Below are 12,945 nucleotides of genomic sequence, written 5' to 3'. Positions count from 1 at the left end.
GGCCCTGTGCTGCTAATGTTGTTCTTTTAAAATTAGGAATTAATGGTCCTTCTCTTCTTGATGTCTGAGGCCCTGAAATGCTGCCCAACACCACATGAAACAAACCTACGTGTGCTTCATATGCATCATAAACTAGCCCTTTACTTAGTGTTTTCGAGTTTCATGGGAGAATGACAACATAGCCCAAAAATGTGTAAGCTGTGAGTTCACCCATGTGATTACCAAACTAGAAACCATTTTACGGCAGTTATGCAAGACGAGACTGCAAACATGTATATGTCCTCCCTCTTTCTGGCAAAGTGACTCCCTTTAAGTCCTAGTGACCCCTCTTTGAATGAGAAGTGGTGATTTTTCTTTTGAAAAGGGGGAAGGGATGGAGGGAAGGAGCAAAAGAGAGAGGTCTTGAATTATACCCTGTGGAAACACCTGGTGAAGGGGTGTGTGTGGTTGGAGGTCAGACCCCTTCAGCCAGTTTGTCTATCTTGATGTTGTCTATAGATTAGGCTCATGTACAAGCTTTTATTTGAACTAAGAGTCCAAAGGCAAAAAGAAGCTTTAAAACAACTTGTTAACATATTACAGTTAACAAATTTAATTTTTTATGACATGCATCACTTCCACCCTCTTTCTACATCCTTATTTTTCTTGAACATTATTCCAATTAATCGATCAATATCAATCAATCCATTAAGAAAGCCTAGTTTGCAGTAGGAACAGAGGATGGCACCGTCTACAGCTCAGAACTTGTTGTTGTGGGGCTCTTCTCACTATTCCCATTTCCTTTTTCTCTACCATCCCTGCTTCCATTTCTTCTTCGTCTTCTACTCCATTACCCAGAACTCTGCTTTCATTTAATATGTTCTCTGTTTCTTTCTGACCCTCTTCCTCTCACTCTCACTTCGAGTGGAAGCACCACAGATGGCGAGGCTGAGAGCAGGAGTCCGGGATGGAGACAAGCGAAGGCCATGGCAGAGCTACAGTAATTCTTGTTTTCCGGCTCCTAATTTCTCCAACTTTTACCGGATCTTAGTTTCTTCTATTAAAAATATGCATAATTTGGCTCAGTGGATAGAGCATGGACCTGCAGATCAAAGGGTGCCAGGTTTGATTCTGGCCAAGGGCTTGTACCTTGGTTGCAGGCTTCTCCCCGGCCCAGGCCCTGGTCGGGGCTTGTGCAGGAGGCAACTGATTGATGTGTTTCTCTCACATCGATGTTTCTCTCTATCTTTCCCTCTCTCTTCCACTCTCCCTAAAAAATCAATGGAAAAGTATGCTAGGGTGAGGGGAAAAAAAGCATAAAATTCTTCAGAGCAAAGCCAAAAAAATAAAAAATAAAAAGTAATAAGAAAGCTTTGGCTGCAGACAAACTGTGGCCCTGGCAGTTGTGCCTTCCGAAGCTCCCTGAAGCTGCTCCTTCGTGCCACCCCCACTCCCTGTGACACCTGCCCTTGCCCCCCCCCCCCCCCCCATGTGCCCCAATTCATTGCTGCACATCACTAGGCAACAGTGAATTTCTGGGGATATGGAACAGGGGATGACAAACTTTTTCCATAAGGTGCCAAATAGTAAATATTTTAAGCTTTTCAGGCCAACCATGTTTCTGTTACAGCTGCTTGACTCTGCAGTGGGAGCACAAGAGCAGCCAACAGCAATACCTAGATGAACGGGCATGGCTGGGGTCCAATGAGCCTGTTTCCGTGTACGCTGGAATGTGAGTTTCAAATAATGCTCATGTGCCACAAAATATTCTTCTGCTTCTGGTTTGCCCCAACCACAGAGAAGTCTAGAAAATATTCTTAACTGATAGGCTGAAGAACAAGGAGGACAAACACCATGCCTGGGGCCATGTTTGGCTGGAGGCTATAGCTGGCAGATCCCTAATATAAAAGATAAACTTTCAGAGGCTAGGAATTCTAGGTGAGCAGCATAAAGTTTAATCTCCTCCTATTTTGGCACAAGTCAGGCAGGACTGGTTAAATAGAATATGTCTTAAGACTCCCTCACAGCATCCACTGATCCCAACCCCTAAGTGAGGAGGGAGAAGTATTCTATCTTGAAAGAAGTGGCCTCAGATTTCGAGCATTATTATCCACTCATGTCACCTTTTACATTACATGGCCCTGAGGTGTATCTTCCATCTGCAATTACCTCCACCTGGACCAAGCAGATGTCTCTCTGCTCCAAGCGTGGAGAGAGGGGAAGTCATAGGACTAGACAAACATCACCTGAGGGGAAGAAGAGTTTTACTCCCAGAGAGGTCTCCCATAGCCAGAGCCAATAACAACAATGGCCCAACTCTACAATGGTGCTGGTAAGTTCAAATTCAAAGGCAGTATCCTCTGGTGTTATTTACACAATACCCCCTCTCCCACTCCAGTCATTGAAAACCATCTCTAAGAAGAGTAGCATTTCCAGGGCATGCATTTTGTGCCCCTCGAAGGCACAGCTCTGCTTTGCACCTGCCCTTGTCTTTGATCACTCCGAGGACACAAAGTGCCCAAGAACAAAAGACTCAAAGCACAGGTTGGCTTCCTGAGAGCTTTCACTCACTTAGCTGCTTTCTGAGCTGCAGTCTACCATTCATATCCAAGCGACGGCATCATTTGAACAGCAGAAAATTGAGCAGGAAAATCGAATTCTGAAGCCGAATGACAAAGTACAGAATCAAAGGCCCTTGCTTATAAGTGGATTCTGTTCAATCTTGCCTTTTCATTTAGCTTCTTTTTGCTGTTGTGAGACTATTTTCCCAACTAGACATCTGTACTTGGAAGTTCTGCTTCAAGGCTATTTGGTATCTAGGGAGAAAAGTCATGCAACTTGAAGATGTGGTGGGCTTTTATAGAAATTAAAAGAACCATTTGTTGGGATGACTTATACAAACCCTGTGGCAAGGACATTGTGGTAATACAAACAGTTCCCAATTTAGAAGTGGATTGTGAACCAAAAGTTTGTAAGTCAGTTCTTTGTGACTTGGAAGGCATTTGCCTATAAGAATGGTGTCGTAGGTGGTGGCAGCACCGGCGCTGAGTCAGGATGGCTTGTGGAAGTCAGTGTCCTGCTTCTGAGCAGCCAAATAGCACTGTCTGAGCCTCTCAGACTTCAGAATGCAGTGGCATGACGATGATTACTTCAAGTCCCGGAATAAACATGGTGCACCTTCCTGCATGTTAATTTTGTGATAACATTTGGGGAACCATTCTTTTGAATGAAAATAAGTATGCATAATTAACTGAGTAAAATAAAAAATCCCTGAAGATTTTAAAGACAGAGCATTAGACTTGACAAGAATCTTGAGCTTGTAGTTTGAAAGTTTGGTTTAAGCCTCTAGATTTTCTTGACTGCAGAGCTCTCCAGCCAGGCAACTGGAGGCATGGGAGACTCGTGGCAGCTTCAGGAAGTAGCCCAGCCAGGCGCAGACAAAGACGGAGGCAGCCATTGGCCCCAGCCAGGTACAGATAATGGAGGAAACAGCTTGACCTACCATGTAAATGGCCATATTGCAGGGGTAGAAGGAAAGAAAGTACCCAAAGGTGTTTGAAGGTCGGAGAAGACCAAGATAACTGCCTATAATATGGATCCCAGGTTGGATTCTGGAACAGAAAAAAGACATTAGTGGGGAAATTCTAATAAGGACTGTAAGTGATAGCATTGCAACAACAGTGGAATGGAAAAGAAGAGCGGAGAGGTCAGAAGCCCATGCTGCAAGTGACACTACCAGTCTTTCTTCTCAAACAGGCTTTTGTGAATGAACAGGATAAGGGGGTCTCCTGATAGTGTTTCCATATATCTCTTCTCTGGAAAAGGAGGTGAAGCAAGGCAGAAAGCAGGTGGGGATTAGCATGAAAAGGGCTTTCTCTGGATGGTTCACATGTCTGAACTGGGCAGTCCGCAGAGGCAGCCCAAAGTGCCTTCTAGACTCAACATGGCTGAGAGGGTCCTGGGTGGACAGAGCTTTGCTGGGAGACGTCTTCATTCACTTTCTAGGTCAGAGGTCTCTTTCCAAAGCAGTTGATCTGAAATCTCTGCCCTCTCCCTTAAGGTATTGGCCACCCAGGAGCATTTCCTGCTCATTGGGGTGAGTGTAAGGCTTAGTGTCATTTTGGCACCATGTGCAATTTCCCAAGTAAGCCCTTAAAAATTCATGCCATCCATAAATGGAAAAGAATGACTGTATTAGCATAACAGACACTCCCAGTATTATTAACGGCATTGGATCTCTGTGCTTAATCAAGGGATGAGAAAGACAAATCAGGGAAGAACTAGTCATGTTAAATGGAAAAAGAGGTGGGGATGCCATCTCAAGAGAAAGGAGGCAGAGAAGGAAGCTAGAGCAGAGGTACAGAACGATCTGGCAACAGTGCTCCTGAGGCCAGCCGTGCACTGCTGTGGACGGACAAGTAGAAATCAGGTGGTTGGTGCCATGAGAATGTCCTAAACTACAGACACACAGGAACATGCACACACATGTACACATGGTGCATGGATTTAATGAGATTTTTTTTCTGACTGATGAGTGCTTTACTTTCACTTCAGAACATGGAGTCTAGGGAATGTTGTTAAGGGCAAGAAGGAGGGAAGAGGAAGGGATGCTTCAGAAGTTCCATGTATGTGCAGGAATAAAAAAAACAGTCTGTATGGCAAGGTAGACTTTTTCTAGTCTACTGTTGTGCCTGACAGTGGCTCCTTTTGTCTCCAACTATTTGAGAACAAATAAAAACTACTCCTAAGTGCCCATGAGTAGATGAGTGGATAAAGTAGAAGTAAGATATATATATCAGCCTAATTGTACATCAATGGATTAATGTTGTTATCCTATCTAATAATAGAGAAACATGGTAGTTAACCATAACTTCACTACCTTTCCCATTGGCTAATCAGGGCGATATGCAAATTAACTGCCAACCAAGATGGTGGATGGCAGCCACGCAGCTGAAGCGAACAGGAGGCTTGCTTGCTCCAGTGATGGAGGAAGCCAAGGTTCCCTGCCTGCTGCTGCCGGCCTCTGAGCTGCACTCTAAGCAACTATGTTGCAATTATAGAAGCTAAACAAACCAAAGAAACCTGCTTTCAGCCAGCTGGGCCTCAGAGCTGGAGCTGAAACAGTGTTTCAATTATAGAAGCCAAACAAAAGAAGATACCTGCTTTCAGCAGCCAAGGTCTCAGAGCTGGAGCCGAGCCTCGGAGCTAAAGCTGGCTCTCAGTTCCAGTGACAGCCATAGAAGGTAAATAAATCCCAGAATAAAATAAAAAAAAAGAAAAAAAGGAGAGGTTGGGAGCTTCAGTCACCTGCCAGCCTGAAAACAGCCCTCAGCCCCTCCTCCAGACTGGCCAGGCACCCCAGTGGGGACCCCCACCCTGAAGGGGGTGTGACCAGCTGCAAACAGCCATCATCCCCTCATCCAGGCTGGCCAGGTACCCAAGCGGGACCCCCACACTGATCCGGGACACCCTTCAGGGCAAACCAGCTGGCCCCCACCCATGCCCCAGGCCTCTATCCTATATAGTAACAGGGTAATATGCAAACTGACCCTAACAGCAGAAAGACTGGGAATGACTGGTCACTATGACACACACTGACCACCAGGGGCAGATACTCAATGCAGGAGCTGCCCTCTGGTGGTCAGGGCGCTCTCACATGGGAGGAGCTCTGCTCAGCCACAAGCCAGGCTGCCAGCTGCCAGTACAGTGGTGGTGGTGGGAGCCTCTCCTGCCTCCTCAGCAGCGCTAAGGATGTTCGACTGCAGTTTAGGCTTGCTCCCCGCTGGCAAGTGGACATCCCCTGAGGGCTGCCGGGCTGCCAGAGAGATGTCTGATTGCCATCTTAGGCCCAATCCCTCGGGGAGCGGGCCTAAGCCAGCAGGTGGTCATCCCCTGAGGGGTCCCAGGCTGCGAGAGGGCACAGGCTGGGCTGAGGGACCCCTCCCTCCCCCCCGAGTGCACAAATTTTTGTGCACCGGGCCTCTAGTGTGTGTGTGTGTGTGTGTGTGTGTGTATATAACTCAGCTATAAAAAATAATTAAATCTTGCCTTTTGTGACAACATAGTTGGACCTGGAGGGCATTATACTAAGTGAAATAAGTCAGACCAAGGATAAACACTATTATTTCACTTATATGTGGAACCTAGAAAACAAAACAAATGAGCAAACAAAGCAAAAACAGTCTCACAGACATAGAGAACAAATTGATGCTTCTCAGAGGCAAAGGAGTTGGGGAAGGGCAAAAGTGAAGGGGAATAAGAGGTACACATTTCCTGTTATAAATTATTAAGTCACAGGGGTGCAATGCACAGCCTAGGGGATATAGTCAATAATATTGGAATAACCTTGTATGGTGACAGGTGGTTACTAGACTTAGTGTGGCGATCACTTTATTGGGTATATACATGTTGAGTCACTATGTTGTACACCTGAACTAATGTAATATTTAATATTAACTCTATTAAATTAAAAAGTCCCTATACCCAGAGGTGCTCTAAACCATGCATGGAACTTAAAGGAAACATTTCCCAACCTTTGCTATTCGATTGGTGCTTCTGATAACTCTTTTCTTTCCCTGACACCACCCCCACCCCCCCGCCCCCCCAGCGATTCCCGGCTCACCAGGGAAAAGGGAAAGCACACCACAAGTGTTCCATGGAGAGGAGGGGCAGCCTGTGTACTATTTCAGAACCACTTTTCTGAGAAAAGCCAAAAACAAACAGTTGTACTGTGTCTGAAACATTGCTCCTCTCCCCTGGGTGAGCTGCTCTTTCATTCTGGAAGCCGCCCCCCTTACACCAAACTCCACAGCTCGAGGGCACTTTTCTCAGGACCATTACAACGTTCGGTCTGGCCGTGTGACTTCCATACATCTATGCTTCCGAACTGTCCCAACTCAAAAATAAGCTGCTTTGTTTCATAATATTAATGGATTAGGCTTCCTTTTGGGGCTTGATAATGATACTGAAGATTCATTTCCAGAATCCTTATTTTATGGAGATGTATATTAACATATTTATGGATTGCATGATCTGTCTCAGGTTGATTTCAAAGTCATCAGGATGGAGATGGGGTCAGGATGGGGCGGGAGCATAAGTGGAGGACTTAGGAGAATATCCTTATAATCTTGATTCAAAAAGACCTTCTTAAACAAAACACCAAAAGCACAAATCATAAAGTAAAAGATTAATGATTTTAATTAAATTCAAGTTAAAGTTTTTCTGTTAAAAATGGTGGAACATAGTCAAAGGCACAGATGGAGTCTGCATGAGAAAATATATTTGCAATATCAAGACTGATATGGAATTAATATCTAGAATATGCATTATACAGTCTTCGTATCAACAACCTAAGAAGGACAGCTAGCCACCCCTCACCCCCCAAAATGGACAAAGTAATGTACAGAAGAGGAACTCCTCAAACTAACAGGTGTTTGAGGAGAGGCTCCATGTTAGTAATCATCCAAGAAATGCAAGTCAAGATAATAGAGGTATCACTGTATTAGAGCAGTGAAATGTAAAAGCTTGTTACCACGAAGTATTGGTAAGGACATGGGCTGCTAGATACACAGCAGGTGGATGTAGCTGGAATGGCCACTCCAGGATCAGACAAGCAGGCCGCAGTCACAGGACGTGAATGAGCACCTGGCATCCAGCAGCTATGCGGCTGCACATCCATCCCATGGAAAACCTCACACGGGTCCGTAAGGATAGTCCCTGCAGCTTTACTTTTGAAGGTGGGATTTTTAGTCCCAAATCATCTTGTAGGCAAGACCAAATATTCAAGGAAGAGATACTCCATTTCTACCAAATGATCCCAGAGAGGAGAAAAACAATGCTTCCCTATTCATTTTGTGAGGCTAGGATAAGAGCAGTAGACCAGTGGTTCTGGCTGATCAAACTTTGCCTCATCTTAAAAGCACTTGGGAAGCTTTTATGTATTATTCCAATTTATTTTTATATTTAATTTTCTATATGATTTCAACAAATTTATATTGCTCACATCTACTTCATATTAGAGGTGAGTATTGTTTGTACTTTCATTAAAACGTATCTTTAATTTTTTAAATTTAACTTTTCATTTTGAAATAATTTCAAGCTTATAAAAAGTTGAAAATAGTACAAAAAATTCTGTATGTTCTATGCCAGGTTTCCTCAAATGTTGACATTTTCATCTAACTATAGTACAAATACCCAAATGGGAAAATAGCATTGACACAATATTTGTAATTAATCTACAGGCCTTATTCATAATTCATCTGTTGTCCCAGTATAGTCCTCTTCATGGTCCATGTTTTAATCCAGAATTTCACATTGTATTGAGTTCTCATTTCCTCATATACATACACATATCATTATATATACCATATGGTATGTGTATATATATATATAGTTATATACCATATATAATATCATATAGTTATATATACCATATACCATATACTAATATTATATATCACATTTTATTAAACTGTTGATGTACAATTAGGCTGATACCATATCTTGGTTAATGTAAACAATGCTGCCATATGTGGTTATTTGTTTAAATAATGATTTCACTTCCCTTGCATATATCCCCGGAAGTAGGATTTCTGGTTCATATGGTAGTTCTATTTTTAACTTTTTAGGAACCTTCCCACAGTTTCTAATTGCTATACAAATTTGCATTCCCACCAACAGTATAAAAGGATTCCCTTTTCTCCACATCCTTGTCAAAACTTGCTATCATTTGACTCTTTAATAATGGCCATCCTAACAGGTGTGTAGTCATAGCTCATTAGATTTTGACTTGCATCCCCCTGATGATTAGGATGTTGAGCATCTTTTCTTATACCTGTTGGTCACTTGTGTCTTCTTTTGAAAATGCCTATTCAGATCCATTACATCTTGTTTATGAACTCTGTCTACACCATAACACCATGAAGATATTCTCTTATATTCTTTTCTAAAAGCTTGATAGTTTTGGCTTTTAATCTATTTTTTTATTTTGTATTTGATGTGAAATAAGGATTGATTTAAAATGTTTTTAAACCTATTGATAGCTAATTGTCCTGAGACCATTTATTTGATAGTATGTTTTTCATTAAAAAGATCATTGGTTGCCAGAGGTTGGATATAGGAGAGAGGGAAGGATGTATAGGTAGAGCATGTATAGGGGATTTTTAGGGCAATGGACCTATTTTGTATAATACAGAAATGATGGACATGTGTCATTATACATTTGTCAAAACCCCAAAAATGTACAACATAGTGAGCCCTATGAAAACTATAGACTTTAGTTAAAAACAATGTATCAACATTGGCTTATGAAATGCGATGGATAATACAATTATAAGATGTAAATAACGGGAAGTTGGATAAGGGAAGTTGGTTTTGGGTGAGAGGTGTATGGGAACTTTCTGTTCTGTACTTTCTGTTTAATTTTTCCATAGCATGAAACCACTTTTAAAAGTCTATTTTAAGAAATTCTGGCTTTTCCCCACTGCTCTGAAGTACCTGATCTGTTATAAATGACATGTGTGTGAGATTGTTTTTGGACATCTATGCTGCTTCATTAATTCTTTGGTCTGTATCTAATCAATAAACAAGTTTTGATTATTATAGCTTTATAATAACTTTCTGTCAGGTAATGTAAATTCTTCCATCTTTGCTTTTATTTTGAATAATAATTTTGATTATTTGAATACAAAGTTTTGGACTTTTGCATTTTTATGCAATTTTTGGGAAAAAACTTATGAAATCACACACATGCATGCATTCATACAAGCAGTTGGAATTTGGATTGAGATTGTGTTGAATTTATAAATCAACTTGAGGAGAATTTATACCTTTGTAACATTGAGTCCATCTATGAACAAGGTATATTTCTCTATATAATTCTAGTTTGATAAAAATTAATTCTATTTTTAATAAGGTTTTATCATTTCCCCTGTAGAAGTCTTTCATATCTTTTGTTAGATTTATTCTAAGCACTTTATATTTGTTGATGTATTTACAGATGATATCTTTTTAAAGGCTTCATTTTCCATTTGATTCTGTTGTATGAAAATACAGTTTTGTATATTGATTTTTTTTTTTATGCTGGGAATTTGTTCAATTCTATTATTAACTTCAGTAGTTTTCCTGAGAATTCCTTGGATTTTCTATACACGTAAAATACCACCTGTGAGATTGGTTTCTTTCTTCCATTCCGTATAACTTTTTAAATTTTTTGTTGTTGCTTTGCCTTTTAGTGCTTGCTAGGCCTCCCAGTGCAACATTGAATAGAACTGATGACATCACGCATTCTTTTCTCATTCCTGGTCTCAAAGAAAAATATTCATAGCTTTTACCATTAAGCAAAATGTTTATTATAGGATTCCTTTTTGCAGATATTACTTATAATATTAATAAAATTTCCTTTTATTTCTAATTTCCTAAGAGTTATTTCATTCCTCATATTGCGGATTTCTTTTCAAATTATTTCACTGCATTTCTACGTCTAGGTAGAAAAGTGGCTAAACACTAGAGTCATTATGCAATAGAGCCATTTGCCTAACTAAAAATTGGCACTGTACTTCTCCAGAGGAGAGGCTGGGCTGGGGACCACCAACCATTTCAACTGTGAGCTCCAATAAAGAATCTTCCTTCCTCCTTCCCCCCTCCCCCCTTCCTCCCCCCCTCCTCCCTCCCTCCTTCCCTCCCTCCTTTCCTTCCTTCCTTCCCTTCCTTCTTTCCTTCCTTCCTTCCTTCCTTCCTTCCTTCCTTCCTTCCTTCCTTCCTTTCCTTCCTTCCTTCCTTCCTTCCTTCCTTCCTTCCTTCCTTCCTTCCTTCCTTCCTTCCTTCCTTCCTTTGAAGTAGCCCTTGGTATATGTATTGGTATAGGGGCGGCCATCATTTTCTAAGAAGGAGAACATATTTTCTAAGTATTGTGATTTTGATTTGTATTTCCCTGATGATTGGGATGCTGAGCATCCTATGGACAAGGCTCCCTGAAGACGTCGTGCTGGGACCCAGAGCCCCGTGTCAGAGAAGCAGCCTGCCAGGGCTGCGGAGTCCTTGGGCCCTGGCGTGTGCTCTCTGAGGGCAACAGGCAGCTCTTCCACTGTTGACTCTCCTCCTCCTCCTCTCCTCTGATCTTCATTCCTCTGGTCTTCTGTTGCATTTTCAACTCAATTTGAATTTCATTTCTGGAGCTCATTTTCAGTTCCTGAGTTGCTCAGAGAAAAGGCATAATCTCACTAAATGACTAATGGAATTGAATTTTAACAAAGGTGGCTACAGTTTAAATTTTAATAAAGATGACTGCAGCAGCTCTCTGCAAAGCTAAGTGCTCATCCTCAGTTGGCTCTTTTCCCTTAGAAGTCAGTGAAATAGAATCACTAGGTTTTAAAAAAAACAATGAACTTATATCAGGTCATGTTGCAGCCTCAAAAGGCTCAGATTTTTCTTTCAATTACAGTTGATGTACAATATCATATTAGTTTCAGGTGTACAACACAGTGACTAATATAACTTATGAAGTGATCATCCAGATAAGTCTAATACCCATCTAGCACTATATATAGCAAGCATGTCAAACTCAAAGGCTAACACAGGCCAAATAAACAAGCTTTAAGTTTATGTGGGCCACAAAAAAACAAAAGCTTCAATTTTCATAGAAATGTAGGTTTATTTTGATAAAGACATGCTGAATACAAAGGGCTGAAATAAATGAGTAATAGCTTAAAATAATAGAACATTTTAATAAGAATTAATATTTTTCTTGAACATTAACTTACCAGACACTGAATAACTGCACAAATTAATACTTGTAACGCAAATAAACCTATTTTCCTTGTTCTCCAAAAGCGGAATATTTCCTGTTGTGCACACCAAACAAGTCTGTACAAGACTAATGATGTGGCAATCAGCTGATAAAATATTCGCTGCTAGTATTAGTGGAGAGAAATGGTGCGCCTGTGCATAAGGCGCATAAGGGAAATGACTGCAACACAATTAGAGTAATTAGTCATTAGCGAACATTGAGTTCATTATTAATAATTATGTATAACAGGATATTATAAAAATTAAGTTACGAAATTTTTATTAAAACGTTTCTTATATTAACTGGGCCGCAAAAATATTCGTTGTGGGCCACATGGCCCGGTGAGTTTGACATGCTTGATATACATTGAATACAATATTACTGATTCCATTGTTTTGCTATACATTCTTATAACTGGCAGTTTGTATTCCTTCATCCCTTTCACCTTTTTCAGGGCTCAGATTATCTACAGTGGGCTGCAGAAGCCTTGGTCTGTGTACTATTAACAACTTACAAACAATTCAGATACATTAGCTTCAAACTGATTAGAAACATACACAGTGTGAAAAGCAAATAAATCTTGTAATTCATTCCTTGTTTGATCATTAATGAAATCAGACGGGATGCTGATTTTAGTGTTCTGATACGTGGCACTGATGGTCACAATTTTGGGTCATCTACCCCAAATTAAGTAACCAACTTCTCATCCTACAATTGTATAACCACTCATTGTGGTCCAAGGTTAGAGGGAGCAGAAGAGCACAAATGCTGCTCTGCACCGGGTGAGAACACTGGCTTAGCTTCCTTACCTCCACATACAGATATGTACCCGTACCCATCCTATTACTGAGGCCTGCACCTCTGCCAAGTGCCTGTCATTGCAGGTACTGAGGTGGCCTCTGTCCCCGGGGGCCTTAGCTATGGTGTAGCTCCTTTTCCTGCCTGCACCTGGGATGAAGGCTCTGCTGTCAGCTGAGATATGGCTAGTTCCACCTAGATCCCACACACTGTGCACTGGCGTAGGTAACTAATATCCATGGTCTCTGCACATGCCAAAAAACATATATTCTGTTTTTGGCTGATCTGGCTAAAAAATAGGTGTAATTTTGATTCATTCACACTGGACGGCTATTGTTGTGTTGGCTGTAGTCATTTTTTATTTGAAAATCAGAGGGAAAAGA

This window comes from Myotis yumanensis, unplaced genomic scaffold, assembly GCF_028538775.1.
Source record: "Myotis yumanensis isolate MYYU_CA2020_CCGP unplaced genomic scaffold, mMyoYum1.0.hap1 SCAF_4, whole genome shotgun sequence".
NCBI lineage: Eukaryota > Metazoa > Chordata > Mammalia > Chiroptera > Vespertilionidae > Myotis > Myotis yumanensis.
This window is presented reverse-complemented; position numbering follows the sequence as displayed.